At 42.9% G+C, this 24,945-nt stretch overlaps 1 long non-coding RNA gene across 2 annotated transcripts in view; it reads right to left on the minus strand.

The window, feature by feature from the left end:
* Nucleotides 1–13,816: 13,816 nt before the first annotated feature.
* LOC113599069 (uncharacterized) overlaps nt 13,817–24,945 on the minus strand; it is a 32,884-nt gene continuing 21,755 nt past the window's right edge. For both annotated transcript variants that reach the window (XR_008295131.1, XR_003419793.2), the window contains exons 4-5: nt 22,146–22,294; nt 13,817–20,662 (exon numbers count right to left, since the gene is read on the minus strand). This is a non-coding gene — a long non-coding RNA (uncharacterized LOC113599069). The remainder of the gene's footprint in view (nt 20,663–22,145; nt 22,295–24,945) is intronic.

Genomic DNA, 24,945 nt, shown 5'->3' on the forward strand with positions numbered 1-24,945 from the left:
GTCTACCTATTGCCCTAGAGGCAGGTGGTTTGGATGCCCTTGTCACCCTTGGGTTCCGGGGGTCCTATGGCCTCTTGTGTAGGTAGGAGCTGTTGCTGACCTGCCAGCCAAGCCGAAATGGTCAGAGCAGAGAAGCAGAGGGCTGGAGAGGACTGAAACCCAGAGTAGTTTGAGATCTCCTAGACTAGACCGCTGGGCAGCTGCCTTCCAGCTCTGAGCATCTACGGTTTAGTGACTCCATTCAGGCCTTACGTTACTAACTTGGGCTTTGAAATATCTTTTTGTTTCCAGACTTAACTTATACCACAGTAGGCAGGGTGACCTTACCACATGCTTCTTCTCCAGGAATTCTTGTGTAGGATTCTTGGAGGCTACACGGGGCCCTCCAAATCTCCCTCTCTAGGCCTTCCCTTCACTTCCTCTCAGACCTTGGACTGGGCCTGGCTTTGCTCTCCTGTAGCTGCTGGCTCGTTCCCTGAGGCACGAGGAAGAAAAAAATCATTTTGTTCCAGCAAGTGTGGCCTCATTTGTGCAATCTTGACCCTGTGGTGTAAGGCTATCCTGTCCCTACTATTTGTGGGGCCCAGAGCTGGGGTACAAATGGAGGCTTGTGTATCGTGTGTTTAAATATTTAAAAGTGCTAACTGTTAAAAATCTGATTTATACTCCTACATTAACAAACAGGATTTCACAACAACCTAGAAGATCAGGCTTGAATTCAGGATTCTCAGGCTCCTGAGAATTCTGCACCAGCTTGGGGCAGCATGTGTCCTCGGCTCTCAGCCCACAGGCCACGCCCCACTTCTCCCTTTCAGCCTCCCACAGAGCAGAGGCTTCACACACATACTTGGGGGCACCTCAGTCTTTGCACCCATGCTTCGTCTGTACCCCACGCCCACCCCCCAACACACACACACACACACACACACACACACACACAAGATCCTCTGGGCCAGACATGTGTATGCCAGCTTTGGAGTCCACACTCAGGATGATGGGACCAAGGAAAAGGCCTATTCAGACCCTGAAAGTGGGAACCAGGCTATTTGGGCAGGAATCCTGAGTATCTGGGTCACGGTGTAGAAGAGGAGAGATGTGAATTCCAGGTGGATGTGCCTGCCCTTAGAGGAGTCTTTGTTTCATGGTGGGGGCACAGCTGCTGGAGGACCAGAGTGGACCCACCAAAAGCAGAGGGATAGGCAGCTATGGCCCCCCAGGTCAAATCCAGCCCACTGCCTGTTTTTGTAATTACAATTTTTTTGGAACACAGCTACTCCCAATTTGTTTACATATTGCCTATGGCTGCTTTCCTTCCTTAGTGGTGGGGAACTTGGGGGTTGGGAAGTTACCACAGACAGAGGGTATGGCCTGCAAAGCCTAAAATATCTGGCCCTTTATAGAAAAGTTTGCAATTCTTCCTCTAAAGCACGGTGCCCAAAGCAGGGACTAAGGCTGTTTGGGTCTAAGGCTCCTTCTGGGTTCAGACACCTTAATATCACCATAAATTTCCCCCTGATTCCCTCACTTCTAATTCTTTCTTTCTAGAAAAATGATTTGCTTTTGTTCTTGTTTTTGAGGAAAATGATTTTTAACCTAAACTCTGAACAACACTTCCACAAACCGATTTAATCCTCGCAGCGCCCGAAGGCGGTCATACAGGCCTAATTTGCCGAAGGAGCTAACGGGGACGCAGGGAACCTAAGGTCATGTTTCTAACTGGTGGCAGCAGCAGAATTTCTGTGGAGGAGAGGCTTGGTGACGGCCATGTGATCCAAAGGGGAGTGAGAGCTGGATGCTAGGGGATTTCTTTCTAAGGGACTTTGAATATTCCCTTATGACTGAGAAAACACCAGATGTGCATACTGAGGAACAGGGTGACAAGCATTGCTGGGGTGGGGGAACTTAGTGCCCAGACACCCCTAAACACTGCCCCAGTGCTCAGATTTTCTTACCACAAGGTAGACGTTACCGGGGCACCTCTCTGATTTTCTAACTGGTTCAGTGTTTTCATTCTTCTGGTCATCATCACGTTCTCCAGAAGCAGACGAGCACAATCTGGAATCAGACGGCCTGGGTTCACCTCTTGGCTTTGCCACTGACTTCCTGGCTGCGCAACCTGGGGCAAGCTATCTACCTTCTCTGTGCCCCACTTTTCTCATCAGCAAAATGGGGATAATAAGAGTATCAGCTATCAGCTGATTCTGATGAGCTATTAGCCTCATTCTTCCCAGGACAGGCAGTTGCTGTCATTTTTTTCTGCATCATTTTCTTACCGGATCCTCAGCACTGTATTCTACGTGTCCCGGGAGGTGCCATCCACAAGGGATTCATCGTGGACACTGTCCCCAGGAGTTTGCCTCACACCATCCTATGAGCTAGCCACCAATTTAACCTAAAATGGATCTTGTGCCAGTTAAATGCTTAGCATATTTACTGGGTGACAACTGTGTGTCAAGCATTATGCCGGATGCTTTTCACTTGTTATTTATGTAACCCTCACAACAAACACTATGAAGTTAAGAACACTGCAGTTAAAAAAAAAAAACATTTTAAAGTGGAGGAAACTGAACCAGAGAGAAGCTAAATGCCTTCCCTAGCCCACAGACTAGTAAGCGGCAGAACCCAGGAATGCCTGATCAGCTTATTGGATGGGTTAATTGACCCTTTGGTCCAGTTGGGAATCCAATGGGCAGATTTTAAGGTCAAGCTCTCAGGACCTGGGTGCCTGCTGGAAGACATCATGGGAAAGAGAAGGTTGGTTTGAATCCTGGCTCTTTCACCTTACCAGCTAGGTGATCTTAGACAAATGACTTAACTTCTCTGAATATCACGTAAAGGTCAAATGAAATTACAGTGTCCTGCCAGTGACCTCTTCACTGTGCAACCAGACTGGAGTAAAGCAGGGGAGCTGGGGGTGAAACTGGAACCATGAACTCTTACTTCCAGCAGGATTGGTGGGGTGCGGAGAAAAAAAGGGGAGGGACGAGGGAAAGGTGGCCCAAGCAGAGCAGGGAACATCTGAGTCAGGACTGTTCCTCCTGTCCTCCTGAGTCAGGACTGTCCCCGGGTCTGCTCCTTCCTGGAAGGAACCACCAAGGTGTGGAACAGCCCCCCAGGAGTTCCTTCAGGAACTCTTCCATCAGCAAGTTTACTCATGTCTCAACTCCAGGGCTCAACAAACCCACACGAGCCATACTGGTTATTTGAGGACCGAGCGCAATATCAGGATAGTCTGAGCACTCCACGGGAACAAAGACCGTCAGCACTGATTCCAAAATTAGCTCACTTAAAAAAAAATTACCTCATTACTGTCTTTATTGTCACACCACACCCAAATGTAGCCTGCAGTTCCCTTGGGGAAGGCACCAAGAAAGTTCAAAGAAAAGGCACATTACAGCAAGGGTGCGAGGTCTTGCTCCCAGCGTCCTGGGGACAGCATGGCCACTACCTGTCCTCAAGCTGGTTACCAAGCTGAAGAAGCTGAGGAAGAATGCAGCTCACTAGAGAGGAAGTACTTCCCCACTAACCAGCTCCCATGGACATGGGGTGGAGGGTTCTGCTGTTATGCTCTTTTGACAAAACCCGGACAGACGGCAGGCACTTGAACACATGGTTACATCTAAATGCTCACTAGCGATAAGCAAGTTTTCCTTTCCTGGCCCTTTCTGACAAAGCTTAATGATAGCCTCTTGCCATGACCACTGGCAGGATGTTTGCTGGTAAATTGGCAGTTGCTTAGGTGGAAGTGGCTAGAGACAGCTGTCTGGTCTCCAGGATTGGTTGGGGAGGTCCTGGTGACCAGCCACTTGTGCCATGGCCTGAACCATACATAGCCCGAGAGATGTACACGGTCCTCGGTGGCCCCGCCAGTGGAGGGATCAGTGGCAAATGTGGGAAATTGTAGGTTAAGAGTGTGTGGGATATGAATAGGGAGACAGAAGCCAAGCAGTCTTACCACTGAGCTTGTCAAGTAGTCTGAAAGCTCTTGCTACGGGCTTTGTCAGTTATGGTGTGGCATAAATCCATAGCCACTTAGTTATTTTATCATTGGATAATACTTTTTTATTTTGTAAGTAAATGCTTTTGTCCGCAATGATCTAAGAAAAATAAATTTAAAGTGCCTATATAAGGACAAACTGAGTACTTGATTTCCATTTTCCAAGAAAGTCCAGACAAATGTATAACTTGCGTAAGATGTTAGCTGACATTTGCTCTCCCCCCTGGTGCTGTTTGATATTGCATAAGACCCAAAAGACACCAATCTGCTGAACAAGGATCGGCATCTACCTGAAAAGTACTAATTTTTTAAAAAAATTTTTTCAATGTTTATTTTTTGAGAGAGAGAGTGAGAGAGAGAGAAAAAGAAAGAGCGTGAGCGCAAGTGGGGGAGGAGCAGAGAGGGAGATACAGAATCTGAAGCAGGCTCCAGGCTCTGAGCTGTTAGCACAGAGCCCGATGCCCTGCTCGAACTCGTGAATCGCGAGATCATGACCTGAGCCAAAGTTAGACGCTTAACCAACCAGCCACCCAGGAGCCCCCAGAAGTACTAGTTACTCTAAGAGGATTTGACCTCAAGACCATGACTTAATAAAGGTAATTGTCAAAGGTGTTTTTTTGTATTACCCCATAAAGCATAAATTTTCATTTAGGTAGGTCTAATGATAGATGTGCCAAATTAATTTCTCTTTTGTTCTATTCCATGTTTTTTGTTTATACATGTGTAAAAGAGGAGCTCTATTTGCAGAACAAACCCACAAGTTATTAAATAATGTCAAATTCATATCAAAATCATCAGATGCTTCAAATAAAAAATCACGTAAGTTACTTGTAATAATGGTTGAATTTTTTTCACCCAGTTCATGAAATAAAAGTAAAGCTTTTGAGGGTTCATTTTGTCAAAGATAAATCATCTGACGTTATTGTAAAGGCTATTGTAAATTCAGTTTAAAGCTCAACATTGAAAATGAATGTTTTTTGGGGCAGCTGGGTGGCTCAGTCGATTGAGCATCTGACTTCGGCTCAGGTCATGATCTCACGGTTCGTGGGTTCCAGCCCTGCGTCAGGCTCTGTGCTGACAGCTCAGAACCTGGAGCCTGCTTCTAATTCTGTGTCTCCTTCTCTCTCTGCCCCTCCCCTGCTCACACTCTGTCTCTCAAAAATAGATAAATGTTAAAAAAAAAAGAAAGAAAATAAAATTTTTTTTGTGATAATAATAAAGTCAAGTATTAATGGAGCACAGCATGATGTAAAAACAATATTCTTTCTAAATTAAAAAAAAAAAACATACAAAACAGAAACACCCTGGGGATTGGGCGTAGGCCACAAATCACTCATTGATGTGTCCAAAAAAACCCATGATATCCTATCATGCAAAATAAAAGTTGTCAAATTTTCAAACATTTTTATTTGATCTATGGCTGTTTTGTTTGTTTTTTTTTTTTTACAACACTGATGTTGAAATACAAGAAAATGTCCATCAGGGTGGCAGTACTTGCTTTCTCTCTTTGCTGCCTTTTGTCTCTTGGATTTTAGAAATGTTTGGACCATCGAAGAATTACTTCTCAGTGACTTTGAAGTGTTCCACAGTGATGCTGAACTTAAAAAAAAAAAAACACAAACCCTCTAAATTTTGGTTGCGTTTTATTCCAAATCAGTTATAAATATTTTGTCAGAGTATTCAATGGGTGAGGCTCCAAAACACTTGAGCTTCTGAGGTTTTAGTAAGGTGATTTGAAAAAAAAAGATTTTTCCCCCTGAAAAAGGCATTGAACAACTCAAATAGATACTCAAATGCTATACAACATACAATTGTGAAATTCTAAAAATTGAAATATTTCAATCTTTTGATGGAGCTACTATTTTTTTAGCCACTATTTTTAATTAGATACATTTATTACTATATTAGATTATTAAGGAACTGAATGAAAAGGCCTATGATCTTGCAGCATCTAAATTTGGGGAATTGTTCAAAAGAGTCATAGAGATAACTTAAGAGTTTTGTCTTAAAAACATATTTGCTTAGGGGCACCTGGTGGCTCAGTCAGTAAAGTGTCGAACTCTTGATTTTGGCTCATGTCACAATCTCGTGGTTCTTGCATTTGAACCTCACATCCGGCTATGTACTAATGTACTGATGCACTGATGATGCAGAGCCTGCTTGGGCTTCTCTCTCTCTCCCTCTCTCTCTCTCTCTCTCTCTCTCTCTCTGTCCCTCCTCGGCTAAGCACATGCATTCTCTCTCTCAAAATAAATAAATAAACTTGAAACGATATATATTTGTTTCAAAAAAGTTTCCCTGGATGGAGGTAAAAAGAAAATAGCATCTGTGAAAATATTTGAGTTGAAATATTTAAACACTTGAATAGAAAAAAAATTACAATTGAAGATACCCCCATTGAGCAGACTTTCCTCTGAACATCTGGAGAGAGTTGTTCCCAATTAAAAATTTTCTGGCCTACAAACAAAAATCAGTAGAAGCTGTGTTGTGGGCTGAATTGTGTCCCTCTAAAATTCATATGTTGAAGTGCCTCAGGATGTGACTATGTGGAGATGGGGCCTTTAAAGAGGTGACTGGTAGCATGAGATAACTGGGGTGCACCCCAGTCCAGCATGACTGGTGTCCTTATAAGAGGAGAAGATCAGGACTGAGACACACAAACAGGGAAGACCATGTGAAGACACAGGGAAAAGGCAGCTGTCTACAAGCCACGGTGAGGCCTCAGAAGAAACCAATCTGGCAGTCACCTTGACCTTGGACTTTTAGCCTCCAGAACTGTGAGACGATAAAATTCTGTTGTTTAAGCCATATCTGTGGTATATCGTTATGGCAGCCCTACCAAACTAACACAAATGGTATCAGCATCTTAAAATAATGAACTATGAAGAGCAACTTCAAAAAAGATTTCAGGAAATATTATGAAAAAAATTAAAAACAATAACACAATATTGAAAACGCCATTCTTCAGAAAAATGCCTGTGATGCCATGCTAAAAATATGGATAAGAAACTGATTGAAGTTTGTCAATGTGTCACAAGAATAATTACTCAGATTTTTGTTTTTGTTGTTTTTTTTTAAATTAAAAAGAAATTTTTTAACATTTATTTATTTTTGAAGGAGAGAGAGACAGAGTGTGAGTGGGGGAGGGGCAGAGGGAGAGGGGGAGACATAGAATCTGAAGCAGGCTCCAGGTTCTGAGCTGTCCGCACAGAGCCCGACGCGGGGCTTGAACTCATAAACTGCGAGATCATGTCCTGAGCCGAAGTTGGACGCTCAACCAACTGAGCCACCCAACCCTATTTCACCCCTATTTCACCCAACCCCCCATCAACCTCCCCTCTGGTAACCATCAGTTTGTTCTCCATAGTTCAGAGTCTATTTCTTGGTTTGTCTCTCTCTCCCTCTTTTCTTTACCTTTGCTATTTTGTTTTATTTTTTAAATTGCACATATGTGTGAAATCATATGATATTTGTCTTTCTCAGACTTATTTCACTTAGTATAATACACTCTAGTTCCATCCACGTTGTTGCAAATGGCAAGATTTCATTCTTATTGATTGCCAAGTAATATTCCATACAATAATCCAATAATGGATTCCATTCCAAATAATACACACACACACACACACACACACACACACACACCATATCTTCTTTATCCATTCATCTATTGATTGATGGACACTTGGGTTCCTTCCATAATTTGGCTATTGCAAATAATGCTGCAATAAAATAGGGGTGCATATATCCCTTTGAATTAGTGTTTTAGTATTTTGGGGGTAGATGCCCAGTAGTGTGATTACTGGTTCATAGGGTAGTTCTATTTTTAGTTTTTTGAGGAAACTCCATACTGTTTTCCACAGTGGCTGCAATATATAGCTAGAATAATTACTCAGGTCTTTAAATTTTGATTTACTGTGCAGATATATATTATTTTTTAGAAAAACATATTTTTGAAAATAGTGTTAATGGAAATAGTTGATAAGTTTATTCGTATAGCAAAACAATCAAAACTAAATATTTCTGGATTTGGAAGTGTCCGGGTTTGGATGTGTCTGGGTGTGGATGATGAATTATGTGAAGGGATTCAGAATTGTTGGCCAGACATTCCATTATACACTGAATGTTCTCTTAGGTCGGCAAAATAGAAGACCCCAGACTTGTACCAAGTGCTGACCCAGCTATTTTGTAAGTGAGTTATAAAAAGAAAACTTGAAAATATTGCACAGCCCAGCATCTCTGGCCCAGGGTTTCCCCAGATTCCCCTGCGATCCCTGCGGCTTGCACTTTAGCCATCTGTCCATGTGTTTGGATTACTCTTTTCATCTTGAGAGTCCACACACCCCTTATCTCATTGCCCTGGCTAGGCCAGGAAGGAAATCACCCTGGTATTCCCCAGTCCTCAGCTCCAAGTCCCTTCCTTCTGCTTTATTTATTTAACCAACACGTACATGGCACCCTATAAGCAGGCCCTGTGCTCACAGCACTCAATAAACATCAACTCCTTGAATCTTCGTAAGGACCCGCTGAAGTAGTCATGGTGATTATCCGCATTTTACAGAGAGGAAAGTGGCGCAGAGAGGCCGAGAGCCTTGCCTAAAGTCATTCAGCAGGAAAAGGCATTTCAAAGCTGGCAGTGTGGCCAGGGAGTGCCCGACCTTGCCCCACACTCTGTGCCTTCCTTTGGCCCGACTATACCCCAGACCACCCCTCATTCCCAGCCCAGGCTCCGGTCTCTGGATCTTACTCAGAACTGAGGGGAAAGCCGAGTGGAGTAGGTCCGGTGGAACCACCCTGTGATTTAGGACCCCCTCCTCCGACTTCAGTACACCCCACCCAGAACCTGGAGCCATCATGCTGCTCCAGACCGGTCGCCCTCTCTGCGTGGCACGGACCTCGCAGGCGGCGCGGGGAGAATCGAGTGTCGCCCTCGAGTGGCGACTCCGCTCGGTGCCATCCCGCGCGCAGCCAGCCCTCCGCACCCTTCCCGCCTGCGCAGAATGTTCCGCCCTGAGCGGGGCCGCGACAGCGATCTTCCCCGACCCCTACCCTCTGTCCCCCGCAGGACTGGAGCCCAGCCAGAGCGCCCCTAGCGGCGCGCCGGGAGAGCGCACTTGCTGGCACTCTGCGCTCCCTCACCCTCCCGTCTCGGCCCCCACCACCCCTTTTCTCCCGCAGGTGATGGGGTCCCGCCACCCCACACACGCTCGAGGGATGTCCGAGTGGAGGAGCGCTGGGCTGAGGGGATGGCCTTGGCGTCGAAATCTCCGCTTACACAGCTGAAGTGGCGACAGGAAGCTGGCCTGCCGGCAAGGCGGAATGGGACAGAACGCGCTACAGGGTGGCGAGGGCACAGTGATGAAATCCCCATCTCTGTCCCCGGAAAGAGGAAATTAAAGGTAAAGTGACACTCGGTGCTCTGGAGGTGTCCGTGACCAACACCTCTTGCACTTCACAATTCTCGCAGCTACCTGCGCCCTTCATCCACCCACTGGTGGGTGATCTATTGCTACAGGTTGTCAAGAGTGTCTCAAATCCTCTGTAGGCGTATCCAACAACCCTAAGGTGGATTGAGCTGTCAAGCAAGACAAATGCTGGCCAGAATCCAAGGGAAATACTGCACCTCCAGTAAGCTGGAGGGAGCGTCAGGTCCTGCTTGGAAAACGAGTGAAGTGCCCATACCCTCTTTGGGGTGCCGGATGTCCAGGTGTCTGAAGACGCTCAAGGCCACTTGGCCTAGCTCTTGGGGTTCCCTTCCTGCCAGCCCATGTGGGCCACCACGGTGCAACCAGGGGCAGTTACCACCATCCCCAGCAACAAAGGGCAAGTGGGGCCCTGGGTTTTTAAAATCTCCTGGCCAAAAGTTCCAAGTGCCCAGATGCGAGGCAGGCAAGTCTGTGGGACCGGGTGCCCACCCCACTGCCACTTGCTCCCTTCTTGTTCCGCTGTCTCTATTTCCTCATTCCTTCACTCTGTTTTTTCTTTTTACATCCCTAACAGAGTTATCATTTGGATCTGACAGGTGGCTGCTCCATCAGCTGAAGCATTTCGCAAAATGTGTTCTAAGTAACACTAGCGTTTTGCAAGCTAGTAATAGACTAAACACATTTTGGGAAATGCTATATGTGGCCATTCTGTATTTATGGTAGCCAATGAAAAATAGGAAATGAGTTACACAATTTATAATGTCCAGAAAATCATAAAGAAAAAAAAAAACCAACAAGACAATTAAAAAAAAAAAAACACCACTATGTTAGATTCCAGGAGCAGAAATCTACTTCCCCCAGGATATTTACAAAGAGAACACCGTATAATGTTAAGATGAGCATCCTTACAATAAACACCAGGCCTCTTTTATATATGGATGCTCTCTATAGCATCCCTCAGAAGAAAGGGTGGGCCTCAGTCCAAACTACAACCAATCCAAGCAAACCTACAGGAAGCCTGGAAAAACCAGATCTGAGCTCTCTGCTGGTCTCTTCAGAGCTGGGCTGTCCAATACGGTAGCCGATAGTCCCAACACTTGAAACATGGCTACTCCAAACTGAGATGTGTGTTTAAGTGTGAAATACACACCGGATTTTGAAAACTAAGGGAAAAAAAACAAGTAAAACATCTCAATAACTTATATATAAATTATGTAAATGAGTAGAGCAGTCCATGATGAAATAATATTACAGATAAATTAGATTCAATAAAACATATTGAATTAATTTTACCAGTTTCTTTTTACTTTTCTAAAGGTGGCTATTAAAAAATTCAGAGTTATGGGGCGCCTGGGTGGCTCAGTTAGTTGAGCGTCCGACTTCGGCTCAGGTCATGATCTTACAGCTCCTGGGTTCAAGTCCCGCATCGGGCTCTGTGCTGACAGTTCAGAGCCTGGAGCCTGCTTCAGATTCTGTGTCTCCCCCTCTTTCTGCCCCTCCCCGCTCATGCTCTGTCTCTGTCTCTGTCTCTGTCTCTGTCTCTGTCTCTCTCAAAAATAAATAAACATTCCCAAAAAAAATGTTTTTAAAAATTCAATGGTACATATGTGGCTCCCAGTATATTTCTACTGAAGAGAGATGCAATGTTTATTAAACTATGTACTCTAAGATATCAATAAATATACATGATGAAAAGATGCCGTAAGTTTAACGACTTGGGAAACACTGTCTATAGTTAGCCCCTTCTTGGTGTGTTCTGAAGGATGGTAATGTAACAAACCTGGGAGAAAAATTCCATGAATTGACATGTTTGGGCAATGCCAGATTAAGCATAGAGGGTTTCTTAGGACTCTTAATGATAAGTGATTTTCTAAGAGTGCTTCTCATAAGTAGCATTTCTTCAACATAACCAACCAAAGAACCCTTTTTATCATGAACACAACACCTGTTGATGTCATTCTGAAAGACAGTTTAGGGAACACTGGCCAGGAGGATTGAGCTCATGGGCTTTACCCTGGCCCCTAAGCCTCCCGGTATGGCTTGTGGTTTGGCTCTGAAGTCTTTCCTCTTGCTATTCCAGATAATATCTAAACCAATATTTTCACCTGATTGAAAGTCCTTACCCCAGACTTAATGACTCAGCTTTGAGACCACCCTTTTTATATTGGTTAACTCTGGCTGCATCATTAACCACCCCAAAATATAGTGCCTTAAGACAGACACAATTTCACATGCTACAACATGGGTGAACCTTGGGGACATTATGCTGGGTGAAATAAGCTGGTTACAGCAATATGAATACTGTATGATTCCACTTACATGAGATATCTAGAGTGGTCAAAAGCATGGACCAGAGAGTGGAATGGTAGTTGCCAAGGGCTGTGGGAAGGGGGGATGGGAAATTGTTCAGTGGGTAGTATAGAGTTTCAGTTGGGCAAGATGAAAAAGTTCTAGAGATCTGTTACATGACAATGTGATTATAGTAAATGCTACCGAACCAAACACTTAAAAATGATTAAGAGGGTAAATTTTATGTTTTCTACCACAACTTAAAAAAAATAAAATTTAAATTTTAAAAGCCCAGCAATCATTAATTTCGTTCACAACTCTGTGGGCCAGCAGTTTGGGCTAGGTTGAGCTGCGTACTTTTTCTACTGGTCTTGGCTGGCCTCACTCACACATCTGTGGTCGGCTGGCAGTCAACTAGATGGGCTTCCGGGAGTTGCCCAGCTGTCAGCTAGGGCCGTTAGCATGACTGGCCATATGTTCCTCATCTTCCCTCAGGCTGGCCCCACTCACGTAGCAGTCTCGGAATTCTGAGACTGTGAGAGCCAAAGTTTCATGGCCTGTTCAGGACTGGGCCCAGAATGCACCAGTGTCACTCCAGCCGCATTCGGTTAATGCAAGCGAGTAACAAGGCCAGCTCCCATTCAAAGGGTGGGGTGAGCATCTCTACTTCCTGGTGCAAAGAGCTCAAAAGCACTGTGGCCATTTTTACAATGCTCCACACTTGCCCATAGTCCCATTTTCCAGAATAATCCATTATTATCTGTCACTTGTGCTATATATGTAGAGAAGCATCTTCTTTCCCAGACACCTCTCCATCTCATCAGCATCACAAAGCTGCTTTATTCTTTCCAGTGGTGAATTTTTGCATTATCACTTCTGTTGGGCTTCCCTTGCCCCCGTCTCTCCCTGTCTTTACTGTATCTCTATACCAAATGATGGATATTCTAAAAACAGTGTTCTCTAAAAATGTTTTCTTGACTCTTCACCTACCTCTGATCATTTTTGAGGTGGGGGGATCCTTATATCCAGATGCATAGCTTCCCACTTCTCAAGCTGGACTCCTTTTTATTTGGCTCTAATAGTTACTCTGGACTAATTTGTCTGTTAGCACTTAATTCACCAGGTCATAGTTTTCCACTTATGTTTCTGTCTGCACTGATGACAGTGAGCCCTGTGTCTTGTTTATTCATATAGCTCAGCACCCACATGGTACCTGATACAAGGTAAGCAACCATTAAATCATTATTAAATACGTGAATGAACATTATTGAATGACAGGTTTGATACAGGTGTATTCCCATGGCATTTATTGTGAGTAGAGTATGTAACCACCAGGTTACAGAAGATGGGAACTGCTCCTCCTTCATTTCTTCCTTCCAATTTGTGACTCACCTTTACTGGAAGAATGCCTTTTTTTTTTAATACCTCCTACATGGTTCCCCATATGTGAATTCCTTTGGTAACACTCTCAGCATTCTGTCTGCACACACCTATGTGTCCCACCTGCCAGAATCTGTCTCTTCATTAGGCTATTTCTTCTTCGCATGTGCTTTCTGTGATGAGAGCTCTCTCTGACCCCCTTCATGCCCTCATGTGCACTTGAAAAGAATGTGATTGTGCAACTTTGGATACAGTGTTTTATGGATGTCAATTAAAATTAATCATGTGCTCAGATCTAGACACTTAACTTTCTGCTTTGTTCTATTACTATGAAAGGTTCTTTAAAATCTCCCACTATCATAGTGAACTTTCAGTTCTGTCAATTTATATATCATAAAGATTACAAATTTCTATATATTCTTGTTGGATCAACTTATTATGATATGTCCTTATTTCTAGGATGCTTCTTATCTTAAAGTCTGCTTTGTCTGACAGCAGTATGCTATATCAACTTTGTTTGGTTAATGTTTGCATGGTATATTTTTTCCACCCTTCTACTTTAACCTTGCCATATCTTTGTGGTATGCTTCTTAAAAGCAGCATTACTTAAGCATTTTTAAAATAAGAAAATAGATGATCAATCTTTGATTTATACGTAGAGTATTTAGTTTATTTACATTCGTTGTAATTACTGGTATGTTTAGGCTTAAATCTACAATCCACCCCCCCCCTTTTTTTTTGGCCCCAGGGCCATGGAGCTCGTGCGGGAGGTCACCCTTGTGGGTACAAGTTGTTGGTGTGGCTTATAACATTTGACCGTGTGGGGGTACAGGCAAGGAAAGTACTTGGGACATTTCATCTTGTTGAAGTTGTATTTCTGGGAAAGCTGGTAGAGGGAAGGTTCAATAATGCCACTTGACAGGAGAAACACTGAGTTCAGGGTGGATTTTTTTCTGGATGTTGCAGTCTGAGTGTGGCCACTCTCCAACTGTTTACTCACAAAAACCAGATGCCACTGGTTAAGTGGGAAGCCTTCCCTGTCTTGAATTTTGGCTTTGACATTCTTGATGATGACACTCCTCAACCTCAAGGGTGTGGTCTTGCCCATCAGGGTCTTACAAAGATCTACATCTCTACCTCTGCTGACTGACTGCCTCACTGAAGAGAAAGAACTAAATCTACAATCCTTTTTGACCCACATTTTACATTCTGTTTTTTCTCCTCTTTGGAAAGAATAGCAATTGTGAAAAGGAAAGCAAGGAAGGAAAATCTTCAGATTGCAAACTAGTTTGGAGGCAAATAAATTCTAGTAAAGAATACATAGGGAATTTGAGAATCTCCCCATGTATTCTATTTTTTAAATTTTTTTAACGTTTATTTACATTTGAGACACAGAGCATGAATGGGGGAGGAGCAGAGAGAGGGGGAGACACAGAATCTGAAGCAGGCTCCAGGCCTTGAGCTGTCATCACAGAGCCTGACGTGGGGCTCGAACCCATGAACCGTGAGATCATGACCTGAGCTGATGTCGGATGCCTAACTGACTGAACCACCCAGGCGCCCCTGTATTCTCCTTAAAAGGTTTAGGTATTCTAGCATCTGATATAACAGCACATGGGAAGGAGAGAGACAGAGTGAGAGTATGTTAATCTGTTTCTAGAAGGTACCATTGAAATCATTTGTTACAAATACATGAGATAGGAGGCCAAAGAGATTAAGTGACTTTACCTAAAGCCTTCAGCATGTTAATGGCAGAGATCACACTAGACATGTCCTGACTGCCAAGTCGAGGACACTTTCTCATCCATTGAACATTGTACTTGGGTTAAAGGGTATATCTGCCTCTTGCCCCCCTCCCTCGCCCTGCCCTTACTACTGCTGTGATTTTGGTTCTTAAAGTCCTTTGAGGGGTATGAACAGTACTGCCCTGGAATTATAGGCTGGGTTCTGCCTTTACCATTGAAAGACAGCCCAGAACAAAGGCATACTAATAGCCCCCTAGGGCTTTCCAGGAGCCCACACAGGAGGAGAAAACTTTCAAAGAAAGCAGCTCTACTACTAAACTATCACAAAGTTCACGATTGTGAATTTCCTTGAACTCCTCTGAGAGCCCTAAGATCTGGGAGGGTCAGGACCTCAATGCCATTTGACAGATTGGAAACTAAAAACAAATCAGAGGTAGGGCTGAGTCCACATCCACAGGCACCAGCAGAGCTCTGCATATGCTATACTGCTAGTGCTCCCTAGCTCACTCATTTTATTTGTAAGGGACAGGAACACTTGGAACATTCTGAAACACAGCTAGAGAAACACAGGACAGAACAATGGGGAGCTGGGAGGGCTGGAGCACAATGTAAGAAAAACCACACTTACCTTTCCTCCGGGTGTACCTGATGTGCACACTGCCTCAGTGCCTCACTTTTTTTTTTAATGTTTTTATTTATTTTTGAGACAGAGGGAGACAGAGCATGAGCAGGGGAGTAGCAGAGAGAGAGGGAGACACAGAATCCAAAGCAGGCTCCAGGCTCTGAGCTGTCAGCACAGAGCTCGATGCGGGGCTCGAACTCACAAACCGTGAGATCATGACCTGAGCTGAAGTCGGACGCTTAACTGACTGAGCCACCCAGGTGCCCCATCAGTGCCTCACTTTTATGGCTACAAGTTTTATAGCAGCCCTTCTCAGACTACAAAACTCAACTGAAATTTATCCAGCAATTCCTAATGCTTGCACTAAGATCGTGTCTAGACAGTTTTCTACAAGGTATGACTTGGGGCAGAATATTCCTGCTCCAAAAGATGCCCTTGTACCAGCCTGCTCTTGTAGATAAAATACTCACAATGGTTACTCCTACTAAAATTAATTCATTTGGTGTTCAATGTTTATTTGGGGGCCGATTTTGCACAGGAAATAGAACTTAGGTGTGATATGAGAGTCAACATTGGTTTGATTAGTGTTCATAAGCAGAGGGGAGATAACGCACATATGCACTATTCTATAATTATAGTTATCATTTTAGGTTGCTTATTATGTACTTTATTTCTTTATATATATTTAGTTCAAGGCTTAAGAACTGCCTTGAAAAGTAGACATTTGTATACCCCTTTTACAAATTAAGAAGCTGAGATTAAGAAACTTCCCCAATTTCTCACACCCAAGTAGTAGTAAATAGGCTTTGAACCTCAACGTGTATGGCCCTTCCACTCATTCCACACTTCTTCCCTACAAATGGTCCATTAGAATAAGCACTGAGTTATCTGAGTGGTAAAACAAAATGCCAGAGATTCAGAGATGAAGAAGACAATCACTTCCAGAGGTGATGATTGGGAAAGGTGTCATGGTGGAAAGCATTTGGGAGATGGTGGTGGGACTTGGGTACAGAAGGAATATATGCTATTTTCTAGACAGAGGGAATGGCTCCAGCAAGAGCATGGAGACGAGACTGGTTTGGGTCATGTAGAATGGTATAATTTAATATGCAAGATTTATCCTGAAAAGATAGCAGGAGGCAAGGCAGGAAAGGTACTTTGAGGCTAGATTGTGGAGAGTCTGATAAAGGAGAAAGGACTCACCCTATGTGGCAATGGGGAGCCATTAAAGTCCCTACCACCACCATCACCACCACCTCTAGGGACTTGGGGCCATATATAGACTAGATTTAAAAGGAAATGAGGAAATGGGAGTCCACACTACACTGCCACAGATGATAAGCTCTAAGAGCAGTGGTGGTAGAGAGTGGAATAGAGCATCCTGAGAAGGAGGCACTCTGGCACCAAGGAGAAGAGCACTATATCTCAGTGACCAATGGGTTGTGGAGAGTAAAGGGATAAGTCAAAAAGACTCCTATGGGGAGAGCTTCAGTGACCAGGAGAAATTTGGAACCATTTACAAAATGTGGGCAGCAGGAAGAGTGTTGGCCTAGGGGAAAATAACCACCTGGGAAGTATCACCTCTTAAACTCAGGGTCTGGTGGCCAGGTATGTTATGCTGGGGGCAGCCAAGCCTGTGGGATGGAGCCTGAGCAAAGAGGAACCAAGCTAGGGCCACTTCAGCAATAGAAGTCTAGGATGAAGTAGGAAGAACAGGAACAGGCAAATAAATAGGAGGAAAGGAGATTTGGGGGCAAAAAGACAGAGTAGGCTACTCCCCTCTATCCCTTTGCTTAAAGAGGAACCTTTCTTCTTACAATGAATGAATGGATGACTGCAAACAATGAATGAATGTAAATTTAGCCAATGCTTCTGCCTGTCAAAGAAAGTGTGAAATAGTCAATTAGTTGCTTCACTATCCAAACAGACTATAGTCCACTGTAAATAAACCATTTTGAATTATGTAAGCCACCCCATAATGGAGCTTACTGGTATGGTTCCTGGGTTTGAGCCCAATCTTTTCTCATAAAGCAAAATCAAGATAGTAGTGGTTTCCCAGCCAATAATGGGTTCTTAAATGGGTTTGAGCTTTGTGAACACTACCAAGATAAACATTTACTTTAGGGGCAATCACAGTAAAGAAGAATCTGTTAAGTCTTGGGAGAGGAGAAGGAGAGTCTAAAAGGCAAGTTAGATGAGGTAGTCTCTACCACTGAGGCAAGATGGCCAACTTCACCTTCCTCCCTGGCAAGAACCACCACAGCTCTGTGCCTATGAGCCACTCTCTCCCTCTTGTTTTTTTTACCCCTTTAAAAACTTTTAAACAAATTGCCTGAGATGATAGCCTTTGGCAAAAGTACAGGGACAGAGTCCCTTCCCAAGTGATAGGCCTCCCACTGCCCCGCTCTCTCCTCCCCACCCGCACTCCCCTTCACAAGTCTCAAGATTATGGCACCTTAATGGTCTTGTGAGTAAAAGCAAAGGGGAGTGAGTTTCCAGGAGAAACCTTGAGGTTTTATCAGCCTCAGTAGGTTGGGAGACTACAGACAGTATTAAAAAGGCTCAAAGAGTAAAACAGGAAAAGTTTCCTACTACAAGTAAAGCACTAGTTTACAAAGGCTGCTCTTCCTCTAGTTCATTATTATGTTTCTTTAAGATCTGCTTCTTGTGCTTACAGCTGAGATAGGTATGCATCCTTGGGATGGGCCAACATATTGTTCCTTTTTGTCTTCATAATTTGGAAATTCAGCATTTGTCTTTCTACTTCAAACAAAGAATAGCAATTCATTTTTTAGAGAGTTTGAAATCACGTAATCACATTTTCAGGACTGGGATCATTGACCCGAAAATCCAAAAGCTGAAACCCACTGGTAGTGGCCTTAAAAATGAATGTTAACAATAAAAAATAGTAAGGTGAAGCGATGCACATGGTGTCTTTGGCTCTGTTGAAGCATTTTCAAGCCTGCCATCTTACTGAGTCTTTGAAACAACTCTTTTCTGAGAAGTGGACAGGAAAGGCATTAATACCCCATCACACAGGCCAGTAAACTAAGACAGAGATTAGTCATATGACTTGTCCTAGAGATACAGAGAGTTCATGGCAGAATCTAAACCAGAAACCAGGACTCCCGACTGCTAGTGGATGGTTCATTTCTCCCTGGGTGAAATTATTACTCAGGGCAACAGCTTTAATTGCTAAACAGACTTCTACCACTATCCTGTGTTTCAGTTTCCAAATGAATAAAATGGAAGTAATAATAGGACTTACCTGATAGGGTTTTGGTGAGGATTAATGAGTGAATTTAAGTAAATTACTCAGAGTAGCACTTGGTATATAACAGGTGCTGAGTAAGCATTAGAAATTGCTATTATTAGGATGTGGAAGAAGCTAGAATACATTTAAATCAAAGTTTACTAGCTATAAGCTTTCATTTCCGGCTTAAGGCTCTGATTTTTAAGGTTCATTAATTCTCTTGGAGGGACAGAGCTACCTCTAAGAGCTATCTTCCTGAATTGCCTGCTAATTATGGGTTTGCTGCAATACACAAGGTTCTCATACAGATCTTCTCTCTCCCTTTGACAGTTAAACAGGAAAGTTATCTGGAAATCTGTGGTTTCTGAAGCTATGTTTGACTCTCTAGGGAGCTTTTCCTGCAATAGTTTCTCACCTTTTGAGTAATGGGTTCTGCCTATCAGCTGACACTTCATCAACTGGGCCCAGGACCTGCCAAGCCTGGGGGGGGGGGGGGCTTCAAGTCTAGGGGTATCAACCCCTGCCTCTGTACTCACTGATCTAAGCCTTTGCTGTGATGTGAAATGAGATCACTATCTGTGAATGCAGAGATGTGGCTCTACCAAGCTTTCAATGACCTAAAAAAATAAGTAAGTAATGAAAGGACCAAGGATCAAAATGTTTTAACCTTCAGGAGTAGTTTGAGCAAAAACTTTCATAGCAGCCACTAGGCTGCAATTCCAAATAGGCTGACGTGCAGCACACAGTTAAGTTTCAAGCTTGCTTATTATTTCCAATACAGAGGTGATTCTAACATTAAGGGGAATGGCTGGCTCACAGGAGGTGGTTGTCAATTAAAGTCCAGCTCCATTGCCAAGGAAATTTAGAAAAGTCCAAGTACTTGTGGACTCAGATGAAAACAATCTTCCACTTGGAAGCAATTCAAGGCTGGCATTGATGAAGCACTCAGTGTCCTCAGCCAGGGGCTTCACTCCAAAGGCAGTAATTAGAACTGTAGAGACATTGAAACATACCAATCTCAGGCCACCTACTTCAATCACTCTCACAATTTAGGAATAAGGATGAGAACGAAGAAAACCAGTATGAGAGGCTGCATCAATCCCTCTAACAGCTAATGTTGAAATGAATGATCTTTCCATTTGTTCTGATCAGCAAATCTTTGCTTCTTTTTCCTCAGAAATAGTTGACTGAAAACTCTCCTGGCTTTTGGTGGCTAAAACGTTAGAACTGCTCCAGAAGTTTTTTGAGATGACTTCCTACACTGATTTTACTACCAGGTATTGGGACCATCAGGGTGTTCCCTCACCCAGTGTTCTTTGGGTCTCCCTCAGCTTCACTGCCATGGTCTCCACTCCTCAGAACCGCCAGACCTTCGTTGCCTCAATCACCAAATTCCTGCCCCCTTACGAGTTTAATGGGTTGGACTTTGAGAGTACCCTGGCTCTCATGGGAACCCTCCTCAGGACAAGCATCTCTTTACTATTCCAGTGCAGGGGAGCCATGTTCCATATCATTTTGGCTGGAAAGCATACAACCAGTCTAAGAAAGATCACTGAGGCTGTACAGAAAACCTAGCTCCCTACAGTATCAGTTGGAGATGAAGGATCCTATTCTAGTGAGGATGCTAAAGAATGAAGAATGGGAAAGATTAATTTAATTCAAAGAGTGGTCATGGAAATCAACTCAAGAGTTGATGTTCATAGACTTTCTCCTATGTACAGGAGACATGTGAAGCTTATGAATAAGCCAAGCAGATTAACAAGCCCAGGCTGATGGTCACCACCGCGGTAGCTGCTGGCATCTCCAACATCCAGTCTGACTATGAGATTCCCCCAGATGTCCTGGTGAGTGATGACTTTTCCCCATCTCCTCCATATGTCACTTGTTCAGGAGACACTCATCTTTGGTCTGCCTGCTGTTCAGAGACCTTGTTTAGAAGGCTTTCTTGAACTGAACACAAACAAAAAAAGCTTCATTATCCAAAGCAAAGTTAAAATATGAGTTTAAATAACTTAAAAACTGGAGGTTGTATTAATTGGGGTTCTTAAAAATTTTAGTTTTTTTTTTAAAGAGCATAACGTAAAATTTACCATCTTAACCATAAATGTACAGTTCAGTAGGGTTAACTTAATCACATTATTGTGCAACAGATTTCCAAAACTTTCACCTTGAAAAACTGAAAGTCTATACCCAATGAACAGCAACCGTCCCTTTTCCCTCACCCCCAGCCCCTGGCAACCACTATCCTGATTTCTATGTCACAGAGTTTGACTACTTAAGGCACCTCATGTAAGTGAAATCATGCAGTATTTGTCTTTTTATGACTAACTTATTTCGTTTAGCATCATATCCTCAAGATCCAGCCATGTTGTCACAAATGGCAGGATTTCCTTCTTTCTCATGGCTGAATAGTGTTCCATTGTGTGTGTGTGTGTGTGTGTGTGTGTGTGTGTGTGTGTATGTGTGTATTTGTGTATATTGTGTACATCTGTTGGTAGACGCTTAAGTTGTCTCTGTTATCCTGGTTATTGTGAATAACGCTGCAATAAGGTAGGAGTATAGATATCTTTCAGTATCATGTTTTCACTGCCTTTGACCCAGAAGTGAGATTGCTGGTGGTTCCATTTTCAATTTTTTGAGAAACCTCTATACTTTTTGTATTGTGGCTGAACCAATTGACATTCGCGCCAACAGTTCACGACGGTTTCCATTTCTTCACATCCTCACCAACACATTGTGTTTTGTCTTCTTGGTGACAGCCATTCTAACAGGTGTGAGGTGATATCTCATCATGGTTTTGATTTGGCTCTCCCTGATGATTAGTGATGTTGAGCATCTCTTCATGCACCTTTTGGCCCTTTAGATGGATTCTTTGAACATTTTTGTCTATTTTTAAATTGGACTGCTTGGGGGGGGGGGTTGTTGTTATTGAGTTGTATGAGTTCTTTACATATTTTGGATATTAACCCTTTATCCAATTTATGGTTTGCCAATATTTTTTCCCATTCCATAGGCTGCCTTTTCATTTTGCTTATTGTTTTGTTGCTGTGAAAAACCTTACTTCTTTGTCTTGCCTAATGTCTCTGGCTAGGACTTCCAGTACTATGCTGAACAGAAGGAGCAAAAGAGGGAACACTTGCCTTATTCCTGATTTTGCAGGGAAAGCTTTCAGCTTTTCACCATTGAGTACAATGTTAATTGAAGGCTTTTTATTCATGGCCAGAGTTCTCAGTTTTTAGTAATAAACTATACTCTGGCTAATCCAAGCAATAATGGAACTTATTAAAATATATGTTTTGACCCACAGAATCTCTGGAAAAGTGAGAGAGATGGAGACAGTGCTTGTCTACTGTGGGGGTGGCTCTAGTTGAGATAGCACAGTGTCCAACTGTCTACAGCTAATGACACTCAGGACTGGGTGGCAGCAGCTTACCATTGCTGCCCTGGAAGAACAAGTCACGTCCACCATGGCACTTCCTAGAAGGTGGATTCTCTCGCATACGGCCATCTCTTACGCTGCTTACTTTGAAATCCAGGACTCACACTGATTGCCAGATTCTAGGTCACAGGCTTGATCACTAGCTGTGAGTGAGACAGGAAACACGAGTTTCTGACTTCTAGTTGGGAAAGTGGGATTCGTAAGGAAGAAATGATCAAACAGTAGGTACAGTGTGCAACGATGTTGGATGATCACAAATGACAAACACCAACTATAGAAATAAAAGGATTGGAGTTAGTAGGCATATTACAGATAAACTGCACAACTTTCTTATTCTAGCAGAATTCAAGAAAATTCTGTCTAGATAATGCTGGGAGGATGCAGGCCTGGCAAGACAGAGATCCCTCAGCACCCAAAATTTTGCACAAATAAGCATAGCAGCCTGGAATAAAATCAACAGGACAGAATCATAGGTGAAGGCTTCTTTTCTAATTCTGCCCATGTTTACCACCAAAACTGCATCTCTAATAATGCAGAATGTTCTACCCGCTCTGAAGAGCTTTATGTGAGGGGTTTTGAAAGTAAGAAAAGGATTCATTGAAGTTTATGTCAATTTTATCAATGTTACTTTTTCCCCCTTCTTACCAAACCTTTATCACTTCTCTTCGTTGAAGTTCTGCAATTCCACTATTTTAGTTTATTTTTACTTTTATGTTTAGGTGTGGTTTTATTTTTTTCCCCTTCTGTCTGATACTAAATGGTCACTTTCAATCTGAGGACTCATACTACTTTTTTTCAATTCTCAGCCTTTATCTTTTTTAAAATCTAAATTTTAGTTTTTGTTAAAATAATACATGTCCATAACTTAGGAGTTGAACATACTACACAGTTACAAAATACAACAACAGTTTCCTAGAGGGCTAATTCCATCAAATATATTTCTGAGTACTTATTAATATTATGTACCTATTAGCCAATATTTGTACAAATGAAAGAAGAATTGGCCAGACAGAAAAAATTTTGTAAATCACAAGTAGAAATGCTCTTTTTAAAAAAAAAAAAAAGTTTATTTATTTGAGAGAGAGAAGGCGAGGGGCAGAGAGAGAGGGAGAGAGAGAGAGAGACAGAGAGAGAGAGAGAGAATCTCAAGCAGACTCCACACTGTCAGCACAGAGCCCAACATGCAACTCGAACTCATAAACTGCGAGATCACGACCTGAGCTGAAATCAAGAGTCAGAGCTTAACTCACAGAGCCATTCAGGTGCCCCAGAAATGCTCCTTTTAATAAATAAGTATATTTTGTTTTATTTGAGTTTAAAATAAGAATAAAATAAAATAAAATAAATAAAACTATGGTAATTGCTGGATTTCATACACTTTTTTCAATAAAATTTATTACACTTACTTTCTGAGCACCTACTATATTCCAGGTACAATACTATGTATTTGAAATGCAGCAGTAAAGGAGAGAAAGATCCCTGTTCATATGGAGCTTACATTTTAGCTGAGGAGACAGATATTAAATAATAAATATAATAAATACATAAACCATGTAGTACATTGGATGATGAAAAGTGTTATAAAAAGTGCAGAGGAGAGGAGAGGGCCTGGAGGCTCCTAGGGGAGGGGCTGCTGTTTGAAATAGGGCGGCCAGCCAGTTTCTTAGGCGCGTGACCACTATGCTTGCTTTAATGCTCTGTTGTTAACGTCACTTGGATCCTTAATCATTTTTGAACCTGGAGTTGCGTGTTTTCATTTTACACAGGGCGTGTTTTCAATTTACACAAATTACCAGAGCAAATATATAAGAGAGCAAAAATGTTAGCCTTGTGGCTATCTGGGGGACAGTATTGTGGAGAGAAAGATCAGTACAAAGGCCCTAAGAAAAAATTCCTGATGTAGAAAAGGAACAACAGCAAGGAGACCGGTCTGGTTGGAGAAAAGGGAGCAAAGGGAGAGGAGTCGTAGGGGAAGTTATAGATGTGGTCAAGAGAGAGCAGATTGTTTAAAGCAGTGGTTGGCCACCTTTTTCTGTAAAGGGCCAGTTAGTAAATATTTTAGGCTTTGCGGGCCATATGGTCTCACTGCAACTAGTCAACCCTGCTGTCGTAATAGTGGTGAAAGCAGCCAGAGACCATGCATAAATGAATATGCATGGCTCTGTTCCAATAAAATGTTATTTATGGACACTGAAGTTGGAATCTTGTATAATTTTCATGTGTCACTAAAGGTTCTTTTTATTTTTTTTCTACACATTTAAAGATGTAAAACTCACTCTTAGTTCCCAGGCTACTGTACAAGAAAATAAGCAATAGGTTGGTCACATTTGGCTCTCAGACAGTAGCTTGCTGACCCTGGCTTAAGGCTTTAGAGAGCATTATAAAGACTTCTGCCTTTACTCTGAAGCAATCAGGAAACTTTGAAGGCTTTTAAGTAGACAAATGATGTGACCTCTATTTTAAAATAATTTGGCTGCTTTGCTGAGAATGTAGTTTGGAGGCTGTTGCGGTAATCTAGGAGAGAAACGATGGCTCAACGTAGGGTAGCAGCAGCAGGCAGTGGTCAGGAGCAATTGAATTTAGCCTGCGTTTTAAAGCTTTTTAGGGGAGGGTGGTGCTGGGTGGCTCAGTCAGTTAGGCATCTGACTTCAGCTCGGGTCATGATCTCACGGTTTGTGAGTTTGAGTCCCGCATGGGGTGAGCTCAAGCTCCACTTTGGGTGAACAAGAGCCTCGCTTCGAGTGAGACCCACTTCTCTCTCTCTCCCTCTCCCTCTCTTTCCCTCTGCCCCTCA

This window comes from Acinonyx jubatus, chromosome C1 (assembly GCF_027475565.1).
Source record: "Acinonyx jubatus isolate Ajub_Pintada_27869175 chromosome C1, VMU_Ajub_asm_v1.0, whole genome shotgun sequence".
Lineage (NCBI taxonomy): Eukaryota > Metazoa > Chordata > Mammalia > Carnivora > Felidae > Acinonyx > Acinonyx jubatus.